Below are 13559 nucleotides of genomic sequence, written 5' to 3'. Positions count from 1 at the left end.
GTATTCATTTTGTGTTGTTAATTTTAACGCTATTTATTCACCTCGATAATATTAATTTTAATTAATAGGTTTGTTAACAATTAGGTTTTTTATGTGTTTCAAGTTCCTACGAATATGGATTTAAATCGCTCAACTTCGTACCCCAACTCGTGGCTCATTATTTCCCGCCGCAATAGGCCTAGATGTGCGGCGATTAATTGCCGCGATTGATCGCCGTGTGTATCTAGGCCTTCAGTGGACAATATCAACCAAAATTGGATGTATTTCTGCCAAACGGAACTGTGTACATTAAGACATGAACCCCGAGACACATAAGAATATATGCATAGCAGGGCTCACGTCATAATGCACACAGCTCCGTTCGGCAGAAATACGTCCAATTAGCCTACTTACATTGGATTTTGCCTAATTTTTTCTGAAGCTTTAATTTTTTTGCAGCATTCTCTTTTTAAATTCATGTCTTCTTTAAAATCCAGGATTGATTCATGAAAGATCTTAGGGTACTTCCTTTTTAGAAAAAAAAAATAAAAATTAAACAAGATAATAATTAGTGTAAATTGCAGTTATGATCATACATATTCAAACATTTTCATATTAATTGTATTTGAAATTCTGTATGTTTGCGTTAGTAAAACTATTTCTCTGAATATGATTTCTAGGTGTTTGCTGATTATGTAAATTCTCGCTTGAGAGATATATTCTGCCAGATACCGTAACGTACCAGATATTCTCTGCAGAAACGGTGCATGATATTTAAAGCGCCACGCAGATTGCGCAACAGCATGTATAATGTGTTCCAATGGAATTAACTAACACGCATGCGAACAATTTTCATTGAAAGATTCTATACTGAAACAACGGTAGATTTTTGGGCTGAAAACTTCAATAATTCCTTATCTTATTATATTGCAAATCATTAATCAAGCCCAATATTGCAAAATTTCAACAGCGTTGCAAGGCTTGCACGTCGTCTCTGCAATGAGAGTATATGCTCAGACGAACACTGTGATAATCGATCCATTTACATAAGTTGGACTACATTTTGCAATTAGGAGCTATAAATTTCGGTCAGGCTTAAAAGCAACGTATGTGCTATTAGTTACCCTATGCACATGAGTGTTTTTTTCAGATGAGCCAGAATTTATGGCTCCAAATTGCAAAATGCAGTCCAATTTGAAATAATGGCAAATCAATCGATTCGTCGCAAAGCATAAGACGCCGATGATAGCCTGGGGCACTCAATTAATCTGCTCATCAATATATCAATGGCTACAATATGAAACTTCCGCTCCTATTTTATTTTTGTTAAGAGAAACAAGCCAACTTTATGGCTTGAAATTCACACAGAATATTCTGCTGAGATAAAAAAGAAATCATGGTAGTTTTCACGAAATTACGTTGACTAGTTTTCCGAGGAAACAATAAAGTATGACAGGAAGTCTTCCAGGGCCGGATTAAGGGGGGATTCATGGGCCGCGGCCCATGGCGGCAAAATGTAGGGGGCGACAAATTTCGCAATATTTTTGAATGTAGGTATCAAAAAATGAGAGAAAACAATCGGATTCAGAAAAAAAATTACAAACGAGAAAAGGCGACAAAATCTCTCATTTCCTTAAAGTAAAAGTATAGTAATTTCTAATTTTGTCGACTTTCGTTGATACAAGAGAAAACACCTTTAATTAGTCGAGTCAAGAGAAAAACCAAACACGCAATTTGACCTGGAACGGAGCGGCGCGGCGGTCGGCATGGAACGCATAGTGCCTACAGACCGCATAAATACTTCACGCATTGCGTCAAACACACAGCGATCAGCAGCAGTCGGCCTGAAACGCATAGCGCCTACAAGACTACATGAATACTTCACGCATTGCGCCAACACGGTGCGGTCGGCGCGGTGGTGGAAGTTGAAATTTTTAACCACATTTATGTATGTTCTCTCATAATTTTTTCGTTCGTTGTTTATAAATGGAAGGCCTTTTTCAAACAGGGATGGATTTACGGAACCGAACTTTTGTTAGTTTTGACAGGGCTTTCACAAAAAATGTGCCCAACACGAGTAAACGCGTCTCATACACCTCTCCCCACCGGCACGTTCACTTGATGGTTTTTATAGATCGTATTTGACAGATTACTCAGGTGAGATTATATTGACATCGATTGGTTCAATATGTAACCACAGCCTCAAGAGTCAATTTAGAAATCTGAGGTAACAGGTCTTATGTGATCGAATTTTTATTCTCTCGAGTACCATATGGCAATGAAAAATGAAATGGACCACTAGACAAGGTACGAATTTAAGCATTCTGATACGTGTTTCTTAACCAAAATTTCACGTAAAGCACGATTTGCGCAACGAAAACTAATGAAACAAAATCCAAACGAAGATATTAACATTTTTATTTCACATTGGTTCCGAGGAATTTGAACTGCCCGCTGACAAGAAACTCTAAGCTCTACGTGAGCCAAATCACGCACTACAACGGTTTCAACAAACTTCTCAATCTAGTAATGTTCATTTCCCACCATGTGTTGTTCAAACTATAAAAAATTTGCTACAGCTGAGCCAAAGTGTCGAGATTGAGGTTGCCAGACTTTTATATCGCAGAGACTGTCATGATAATTTTTAGCGCACGATGTGAATCACGCAGAGCATTGAGTTTTCATGAGCGGGTGGTTTGGATTCACGCATCAAGAATCATTAAATATCTTTGGAAGGAGTTGAATTCGGTAATTTTCGTTGTGCGCGTCGTATTCTACGTAAAATTTTAATTATGAAACATGTATCAGAATGCTGAAATTCGTACCTTGTCTAGTGGCCCATTGTTAGGAATTTTCTCATTTTCAGCTTTTCCAAAATAAATCCTAAAATTTTTGTTTGAGGTTGTGCTCTATTGTTCTGAACCAAACGATACATCGAATCACTGTCAAATACGATCTACTAATGTTTCAAAACATATGAGAAGGGGGCGGAAAAATACAGGCGGTTAATGGGCGGCAAGTAGGTAAATCCGGCCCTGAAGTCTTCAACGTCGCAATGAAGGTACGTTGTTTCGCACTTTAGCCAACGAGGTCCAGGTCGAACGTTCCTTTCATTGAGTTCGCAGTTTCCCAGACTGAAGTGCGTCTCCATTTCAAGGTTGCCAAATTGACTGAACACCGAATTTTATTACGAGAATAAGACCGTCATGTTGACTGCTGCGTGTCAGAAGAAGAAAAATAATTGAAATTTTAACTAAAAAACGCTCAAGAGTTTTCTGGTAAAAACACGATGTGTGAGAATAAAGTTTGCGCTATTCAGATATAAGTATGCATTTCTTTGAGAACGATGATTTAGCCCATGAAGAAGCTGCGAATTTCATCGACAAGTTGATGCATCGAAAGACTACAGCACTTTTGGCGATTTTGAAAACCTTCAGAAAGGACACTTTATCACTGTCAAGGGAGATGTTGCATGTGTGAGGAATTTGCGATTTGACTGTTGATTTCTATGTAACAGTTCGCGAGAAACACGATGGTGCCACTGGTTTTCTCTGAAATCAGCTCCCAAGCTCAAAAACAGCTCTCAAGTTGAGGCCAACATGGCCGGGGATATCCCACGCTATCCTGAGAGTCCACCTCTACATCAAGATGCAAAGATAGGGAGCAAAAACATTAGCAGTGATGCCGTGTTTTCAGTTTTGGAGTCCCCAATTAAAGTGGCAGCCCTGTCAATGTATTTGCTCCCTATCTTTGCGTGGAGAGTTTGTCTTGATGTAGATGTGGATTGTGGACTCTCAGGACAGCGTGAGATATCCCCGGCCATTTTGGCCTCAACTTGAGAGCTTTTCTTGAGCTTCGGAGTTGATTTCAGAGAAAACCAGTGGCAGCATCGTGTTTCTCGCGAACTCTTACATAAGAATCAGCAGTCAAATCGCAAATTCCTCACTCATGCAACATCTCCATTGTAATATTGTACCAACCAGAAAGAGAGAGACTCTGAACGAGACTTGACTCTGACTTGAAAGAGATTCTGAATCAATGTCCCCCTAGAAGGGCTTTAGGAGCATCGAGAACTGAGGCAGTTAGGGATAGCGAATCGTCAGAGAGTGCTGTAAAAACGCCTCTTACGTTTTCATAAAAAAATGTTTTTTTTAGATGAAAATAGATAAAAACGATATTCCATAGATGACTATGACGTACGTTCAAGTTTTCCACCTCTAAACAAAATTTAATAAAAAAAAACCTGTCACCCACCATCAGTATCGAGCAGTGGCGTGGTGTGCTTTGCGATATATCGATTTTTATGCCATTTAAACTTATGCAAAAGGATCGATTAACAGGGTGTTCGCAGCGAACACCTTAATAATCGATTCTTTACCATACGTTTAAATGGCATAGCAATCGATATATCGCAATTCACGCCACGCCACTGGTATCGAGCATGGCGCACTTCAAGCGAATGACCTGCGTGAGAAATTAGCGTGAAACTCGCAGAAGCGAATTCAAAAACTCAAGTGCAAACCACTTGTGCACAGCCTGCGTTCCCCCCCCCCCTCCCCAAAAAACACAGCCTCATCCAGCCTTTGAGTCACCGTTTTTCCAGTTTGAACGATCAGGCCTCACCGGTAAAAAAATATTTCATCTCGGAATTTCCATTATAAAAAAGGAAAAATCACAAAAAAATAAAATATGACCCCACCGCTTTGAACATTTCACGCACTAATTGCATCGATCCGAAAAAAGACAGTTGCTCTCTATTTTACGAACGTTTCGTCTTCAAAACCCTCGGCACAAAAGTTATCTCCTCGTCGAAGTATGTGCTACAATTTAGTCCAATGAAGATCCCACTACCCAATGAATTTGCTATTATTTTTCCAGCTTTTTCTTCATATTTCTTCTTGGTTCATCTCTTACATCAGATACAGAGCGTTCCAAGTCCCCAACCCACCTTAGCTAGATCCAGATCCCAAACATCGATATCAGAATACTTGATATTTGAACCGCATCCGAGCCCGAGTGTTCCTCTGGTAAGTTTTTTTTTTTTTTTTTTTTTTTTTTTTTTTTACTACTTCAAATATGGCCTATGGCTTTATTCAAGTGGCTGCACAAATTTTTAAGGAATTTCAACTATTATTTAATGGTAATTCTGAATTTGTCCGGCAGTTTATCACTTTCGCACACTTTTGATTCTGTAAGGTAAGCATCGCTATATTTTAGTGCACTTTAAGTCGCAACATTGCAGAAACTCTACTTTGCACGGTCAAATAATTCGAAAAATATTACGATTATACATGAAATGAATGAGGGAGGAATACTGGAATTTTGAGGGCGAAATTTGTACTACTTAAAGCCTTCATATGAGATGCTGTCTTTGCCGTGGTTATTTTTGAATATCGTAAAATTAATACTCGATTTAAAACACTTAAATTTACTTAAAAAAACTCGGAACACTTTCGGTTAAAATCCCAGTACTAAAAACCACTACTAAAAATAGTTGGACTAAAAACATACAGACGTCATCAAAGATGCTGCGGCAGAAGATTTTAAATCTGATCTGCGTTGAGACGTTGCAAGACTGTGCACTGAAAAAATTCGTGCAAAACCGAACCTGTGCGAAACTGTAGCGCAGCCATTTGTCCGTACGAGGAGTGCACGCAGCCATTATAAGCTCACAGGCAAGACGAATCATTTTTCATACGTTAAATGAAAGAGAAAAGGTCTTGCCTTTACACGCTGTTCATTTGATTCATTGATGAACAAGCAAAATGCGTTACCGTAATTTTTATTAATTCATTGACATTTTTTCTTAATACAACATTTAGATTTAAATAATTCTGTCAATAATACCTTCTTGAAAATGTGACACTGTTGTCCTTTAAGTACTCACATTCATTCCTTACCATACTTAATTTAAATTATTTTTCAACATTACATTTGGACTACATTTTGCAATTTGGAACTACAACTTCTAGCCCGGTTTCAAAACAACGTATGTGCCATTTGTTTCCCTATGCACATAACTGTTCTTCTAGACAAGCCAGAATTTATAGTTCCAAATTGCAAAATGCAGTCCATTTTACACAAAAGTTTGATTAATTTTAAAACTTCCCGTATTTCTGTTAAAACCAATTTATTACCAAAGTTAAAAAAATTATAAAATAATAGTATGCACTATCGCAGAGAGTGACATCATCAAAAATGTTTTTTGCTAGGCAGCATCTCCGCACACAGAAAAAAGTCGCACAGAGAAAAGTCGACGGTGCAACTACGTATCTCGCTTTGCGACGCGGCAGACTTCCTGTCGAATACTTTAATTTTTAGATGGAAAACTGCTGAACAATACTTCAAAACTGATGTGATGTTTCTTCTATGTGCGCAGAAAATTCTGCAAAAACGTCATTGAATATTGCTGATTTTTAATCCTTTAAGGTGATTCGTCAAGCTCAAAAGAAGTGGTCGAACTGGCATGCGAGATATCGCATCTTTTAGGTAAAAAATCTCGCCAGATTTTGAGTTTTCAGCAAAAAAAAAAGGGCGATTGCCTCTGCGCATGAGCCTGAAGAATCATTCTAAACCCAAAAATCGGCAAAATTCAGAGAAATGAAAGCAGGATAGTGTTTGGAAAAAAACCTCGCATTCGATTCAGCTATCGATTTCTGTATCGCATGCGAGGTTCTGTCCACACACTATTCTGCTTTCATTTCTCTGAATTTTGCCGATTTTTGGGTTTAGAATGATTCTTCAGGCTCATGCGCAGAGGCTACCGTCTTTTTTTTTTTTGCTGAAAATTCAAAATCTGGCGAGATTTTTGACCTAAAAGATGCGATATCTCGCATGCCAGTTCGACCACGTCATTGAGCTTGACGAATCACCCTCAACAAATAAAATAGGATCGGAGGTTTTCAAACACCGCAAAGAGATACGCGGTCGCAGACTTACTTCTTTGATATGACGATAGTATACAGTCGGGCTATAGTTCCTTTCGCCGGGCTTTACACTTTATCGCCATCGGCTATGAGAGGCTATAAGAAATTGTGTAGAAATTCTTGTGCTTTGTAAATCCTTAAGTTTGTACGGAATCACCTTAATATTTACAAAACACACATTATATTTTCCTTTAAAACGTATTTTTTTTTGCATCAATTAAAATGAGAATAGTCCATACAGAGTGAGCAAACATTTCACAATCATGAGTTGGAAAACGCTGACTCCGCGAGATTCAATATTAGAGCCTAACACAAAGCGGAGCGGCGACGCACTGGCGCCTACAAACCTAACAGGGATACTTCACGCATTGCGCAATGCGTGAAGTATCCCTGTTAGGTTTGTAGGTGCCAATGCGTGTTTCGCGCTGGCTGCCCGCCTGCCACGGCGCTTGAAGCAACTATTTCACACCAGAGGTATTGCACAGTATCATAAGAAATTGAAGGCGCTCCAACATATTAAGAATGACAGCATCCTTCAAAAGTACGGAGCTTTCCTCGCAAAATAAATCAAGATACTACGGCCCAAAAAGAGAGCGGTAGTCCAAAAACTAACTAAGTCCTGGTATCCGTATTTAGTAACGTTTAGCATAAACTTTATCGTCTGGCTGTTGCTTAGTCGCCATCGGCTATAAAAGGCTATAAGAAATTGTGTAGCCGGCTACAGAAGCTATTGGAAATCTTACAGCCGGCTTTAGGTCTATAGTATTTTGGAACACACATTCTACTGCCAATTTTTGCCATTTTTTTTTTTTTTTTTTTTGATGCCCAATTTCAGTGCGATCGCTCGAAAATCATCGACAAGTCTGAAGACGTCCACGACATTTGCAATAAGGAGTGCGCAGATGTCACCAAGTCTATCGATGAGTTCTACACGAAATATGGCCACTACAGCCCGGTTACATGGCTTCACAAAAGATGCGGTTTCATCACTAGAGGCAACTGTGATTTCTTATTTCGAGGTAGTTCCACATTAATTCTGTATCATTGCAAGCATTTCATTTTCACTCACCATCAAATCAAATATCAATGATACTTGCCAACAGTTAAATTCATTAAAATGATCCACTAAAGGGCGAATTTCTATCAGTATTTTTGCAACGTCTAGCTTCTTCCAACTATTTTACGCCATGATAGTTTTATTTTTAACATCTACACAGTGAGAAAAAGTAACCGGAATTTTGTGTAAATATGGGTAGGAGAGCATCAAGTAACCTATACGTACGATTAATATTTCGACGGTGTAAGTCGGCAATCACATAACTCGATTTGCGACGTCGCAGACTTCCTATCACACTTTATTTTTTAAGCGAGAAACTACTCAACGGCTATTCTTGAAAACTCCATTGATTTTTCTTCTCTATGCGAAGAAAATTCTGCAAAAACTTCAAGGAATCATGTCAATTTGTTCTCCTCTAAAAAAATAACTTAGAGGCGGAGATTTTCAGACACCGCAAACGAGTTATGCGATTGCCGACTTACACCGTCGATTTGTTGGTTAGTTTTGTTCCTGGGTTATATTGATCAAATCTTTGGGTTGGAAATTTTGAAACTCGTTAAAAATCAGGCATTAGCCGCCAGGATCGAACTTTGATCGCATCGGCGATCGTCCAATTCGCTAGCCAATTGCTAGTCGCAACTTCTGAGTGACTTCGGAAAAATCGAAAACACGCACATAAGTTCGGCAGGGGACTTTCTTCATCCCTAGACTGCCCTACTAAGGAAAAACGGCGTATGAACATTCACTTGTTGCCATCAGTGGCGTGGCGTGCTTTGCGATATATCGATTGTTATGTCATTTAAACCTATGGTAAAGAATCGATTACCAAGGTGTTCGCTGCGAACACCCTGATTATCGATCCTTTTCCATAAGTTTAAATGACATAACAATCCATATATCGCAAAGCACGCCACGCCACTGTTGCCAAGTCTCCCCCGATAAAATCTGTATTTTTGAACATATTTGTGAATATTTTTCCCTGAAATTTTCAGATACTTTAAATCAAATTATATATAAAATTCACTGTAAGATTGGAAGACAAATAACCACAGGTGTCTTGGAAAATCCAAGCATTATCACAGGAAATGTAACAACGTCTGAAAGCTCATACGGCGTTCTTCCTTAGCACCGCAGCATACTAAGGTATCTCGTACCATCATTAAGGTTTATGTGCTATTAATGTTTGTTGCCTTTATTACTATATGTATTAGTGGTGATCCATATGAACCACTAATTGGACGTATTTATGCTAAAATGAACTATGTTGTACGCAAACCCTATGCTAAACTGCCGTGCTAAGGAAGAACGCCGTATGAACATTAGAGAGTTGCCAAATGTCCCTTCATAAAGCATATATTTTTGACAACATTCATGCATATTTTCTCTCAAAGTTTTCAGATTTTTTAGATTAAATTGCGTTCAAAATTGTCTGCGAATTTTGGAAAATAATATTCGCAATTTTCCCAGGAAATTCGGTTTTTATCAGAGGAAACTTGGCAACGTCTGAATGCTCGTACGGCATTTTTCCTTAGCACGGCAGTGTAGTTCCTTTTAGCATAAATACGTCCAATTAGTTTTTAAGCCATGGTTTTTCTCAGTGCGCCAAATAGTGCGAACCCAGCACTATTTTTCCACCTTGTTAGATACATTTCGAGCCGAACTTTCTGATGTTATTTTCTGATTTATTTTTCTACGCAGAGTATTTCCCAATGTGCTATTGTCTCACCCCGATCGACGGCGCCGGACACAGGAGCAGCTACGCACTCACCTGCCGTTATGCCATTACGGGCATCCGCAATGTGTTGAACGCTGCTATCTACGCCAGACAACGCGAGGCGAGACTGAGACAGGAGCAATTACGCAAGCTCCGCGCGAGGAAAAAACCCTAGGGACTTATCCAGGATCGACGTGAGGCATGTTGGTTAAGGTAATTCGATATTGTGTGTCGGAACGGCATGCGATATTTGGTTCCATTTTTTCAGTCACTCGTCATTTTTCTCAAATTTTGAGATCTCAATTCTGTTGTCAGGAGACTAAAGCACTCACTTACCAATTTTAACGAAGAAATTCAACGCAATAAAGGCGTGGTTTCCTTCGAGAGAAAATATAGCATTCGAGTACAGTTTTGATATCAGTATCGAATGCGATATTTTCTCTCTCAAAAAACCACGCCTTTATTACGTTGAATTTCTTTGTTAAAATTGGTGAGTGAGTGCTCTAGTCTCCTGACAACAGAATTGCGATCTCAAAATTCGAGGAAAATGATTATTAGCTGAAAAAATGACCAACATTCATTAAAAAAAACCGAGCGGATGTTCTTGTAAAATTTTAGCAAATAGGTGAAAAATTTACGTCTCACTTGGTAGCTTTCTCAAACTGAGTGTTCAGAGGGAGCAGAGTCAATGGACCACACTGGAAAACTAGGTAGCTTGGATTTCGAGTCCAGACTCTAAAAACACTGACAATAAAAAAAAATATTCTTGATTCAATCCGAGTTTTCATTGGATCGAAGAGCCGAGCCTCTTGATTTGCGCGAATTTCCTTTTGATTCAAGCAAAAAGTCCGGGTGAATCAAGAGTTTTTTTTTTCTTGTCAATGTTTTTGATAGTCTGGACTCTCGATCCAAGCAACTTTTAGCGGCTCTGGTGCTTGCACTAGAGCTGCTATTCCGGACGGTCCCAGCTGGGGAGTATCAACGGACCATGTTACATTGGAGAGACCGCGTGTTGGTTGATGGGAATCGGCGCCATTTTCTGCTGTTTAGGGGGGACTGATTTTATTTTAATTGATATCTTTTTCCTGTGAGCGAATGCTATGTTGTGTAGTGTATTTTTGGAATCATGGTGATACTGTCAATAATTCAAAACGGGTCTGTGCTTTAATCTCGCACTGGAAAAAATGTACTTTACGTTTAAAATTTGAAAATTCAAATCTATAAGTTTTCGCGCTTTTTTCGAAGAATGCCGTGGTTGGAGCTTCCTAGTCATACTACTCGACATCAGCTGATAGCAAACAAAGGTTACCAAGGAAACCGTAAACGCGTAACAACTACCTACCGTCGCCAGAGCCGCTTTCCGACGCGAATGCGTTGGAGCTTCCTGCTTGTTTTTTTTTCCAGTGCAGTACTGCCGTACTAAGGAAGAACGCCGTATGAACATTCGAGAGGTGCCTAATTTCCTCCGAAAAAATGTATATTTTTTAGAATAGTTTTCCTTAAATATTTCAGATTTAGATTATAATACAGACACTACTGTCTGAAAATTTTGAGGAAAAATATTCACAATTGGACTGAGTTAAGCAGAAAGAAACCAACCCACATTTTGGTAAAAACGTGACCTTCAACAACGACAAAAATCTAGGTGGCTTTCTCATAAATACTGGCAAAATAAATGAGAACCAAGACAGCTTAGAACAGAGTGGTATCTACAGAATAACATGTGAATGTGGCTCTCTATATATAGGACAAACGGGCAGAAGTATTAAAACAAGGACCAAAGAACATCTAAACCATGCCAAAAACAAGAAATACGGCCACTCATCTCTGTCTGACCATCTAATTGATTCAAAACATCCTCTTGAAAAATGTGAAGTAAAGGTGATGAGAAAATGCAAAAAGGGCAAAAAAATGAACGTTTGTGAACAACTCGAAATAGATAGATTTAAGACCAAAGCCATCCTTAATTCTCAGACAGAGAGTACCATAACAACAGTGATTACCCCTCCCACCTTGATGGACTACTACGTGATAACAGGGAGTGAGGAAGAATGCCAGGGTTATCAGTCTCGCCACAAACGCGAACGCGGACGCGGACATCGAACAACACGCGATCGCGAAAACGTACCGTAAAAAATTTTAGTTTTTATATTTTAAATCACCTGACGATGGGTGAAAACCCAAAACAGCTGTAGTGTACAATCGACAAGTCTTAGGAAAAATCGGTAAGAAAAAGTTTTACAAAAAAAAAAAAAAAAAAAAATTTCATAGGTAAAAATTGAGTTATGAGTGGTTTTGGACTCGACCACTGCTCTACTATCTATCGCCAAAAATTCAAAGTTTTTGTTGAAGCAAATTTTGTAGAAATTGAACTTGAAGTTTATCTTTTACATTGAGTCTTATGCAGGAGCCAAAACTTTAAACCTCTTTTTCTCGGTTCGATCCCGATGTGGCTTGGTTCCTTTCTGTTAAACTCCGTTCAATTTTCCCAGCAAATTCGGTTTTTATCGAAAGAAAGTTGGCAACGTATGGAGGTCCATACGGCGTGCTTCCTCAGCAAGGCAGAGTGGACAAGGTACGAATTTAAGCACTCTGATTCACGTTCCTTAAGTGTTTTGGTGCTCGATCCTTGTCGATCAGCTAAAATATTAGGATACGCCCAAACAGCAACTTTTTACGTTCAATATTAACTGAGATATCGCGCTTTGAAAAAATTCGGTCTTTGACGTCATCCACCGCGGTAGTGACATACTTGCCTTAGTTTCTTCCATCTTAATGCTTACTCCAAGTCACGCCTCGAATAACCTGTTTAAAGTGTTCCTCTGACAAATGAAGAGGGTGAAAGGTGGTTTCTTTGGCTTTAGCTCGTTTTTCTATTCAAGATTTTTCAACTCGAGGAATACGTTTTGCAATAAGGAGCCATTCCTAGCTCATCCTATCTGCATGTAGTGACAGCCAGATGTTTAATGGCACATACAATGCTCTTCAAATGAGCCTGAAATAGCGGTTTTATAATTCAAACTTTGAACAAATTCATACTGGTATAACAATCATAATTAAATCTCTTCCTTCGAAGAAATATTGACTTTACCGTTGCATGAATGTAAAACTCGTCTTTGATTTTGCAATGTTGATGATATTTAATGTTCGTCGCAAAATAAATAGATAAAATCTCACAGATTAGCAAAACATAATCAGGTCTGCCTAAGTTTTAAGGACGTAGGTTTAATAAGTACGGGTATATTTTTGAAGTGCCTGGGTTTTTACCAGCTTATTGCGATGGAAAAGATAAAAATAGGTCGAATGTACCAAAATTTTGGTGTTCAATATGAATTAAACTTTATTTCATAAAACTTACTCTTCTAGCTTAACTTAAATTTGAGGGTTTCTAGTCATGCCCACATATTAATGAGATGATGGTGGGAAATTGAGGATTAAAAATATTTATCAGCGGGCTGATTTTTGAAATTGGTAGACAAAGCAATAGACAAAAAAGACATAGGAAGTATGGAGCGATCCCATTGGTTGAAACGGGTGGCTCCTTTAGACTAAGGGAGAAAACGATGGACTAAATATAGGATCTCTCGCGAGTTAGTCTATTACCTACCTTTTATGTCCATTGCGACCACCAGCTTCTTCCAATAGGATCCCTCCATATCCTTTTTGTCTTCTTTGTCTATAGCTTTGTCTATCAATTTCAATAATCAACCCGCAGAAGCGCTTGGTTTCTGGAGAACCTACCCCGCCATTGTTTCTCAAACAGCTTTGTTCAGCCGTACAGTGGATCGAGTCAATTATAGAGGTTGGACATGCCATTGTTTACTAAAACAGCACATTTTGGTATTTATTTCATCACATTTTACATTTCAAGGGATGTTAAATG

Source organism: Bemisia tabaci, chromosome 9, assembly GCF_918797505.1.
Source record: "Bemisia tabaci chromosome 9, PGI_BMITA_v3".
NCBI lineage: Eukaryota > Metazoa > Arthropoda > Insecta > Hemiptera > Aleyrodidae > Bemisia > Bemisia tabaci.
The sequence above is the reverse complement of the archived record's forward strand: the minus strand, read 5'-3'. Positions refer to the sequence as shown.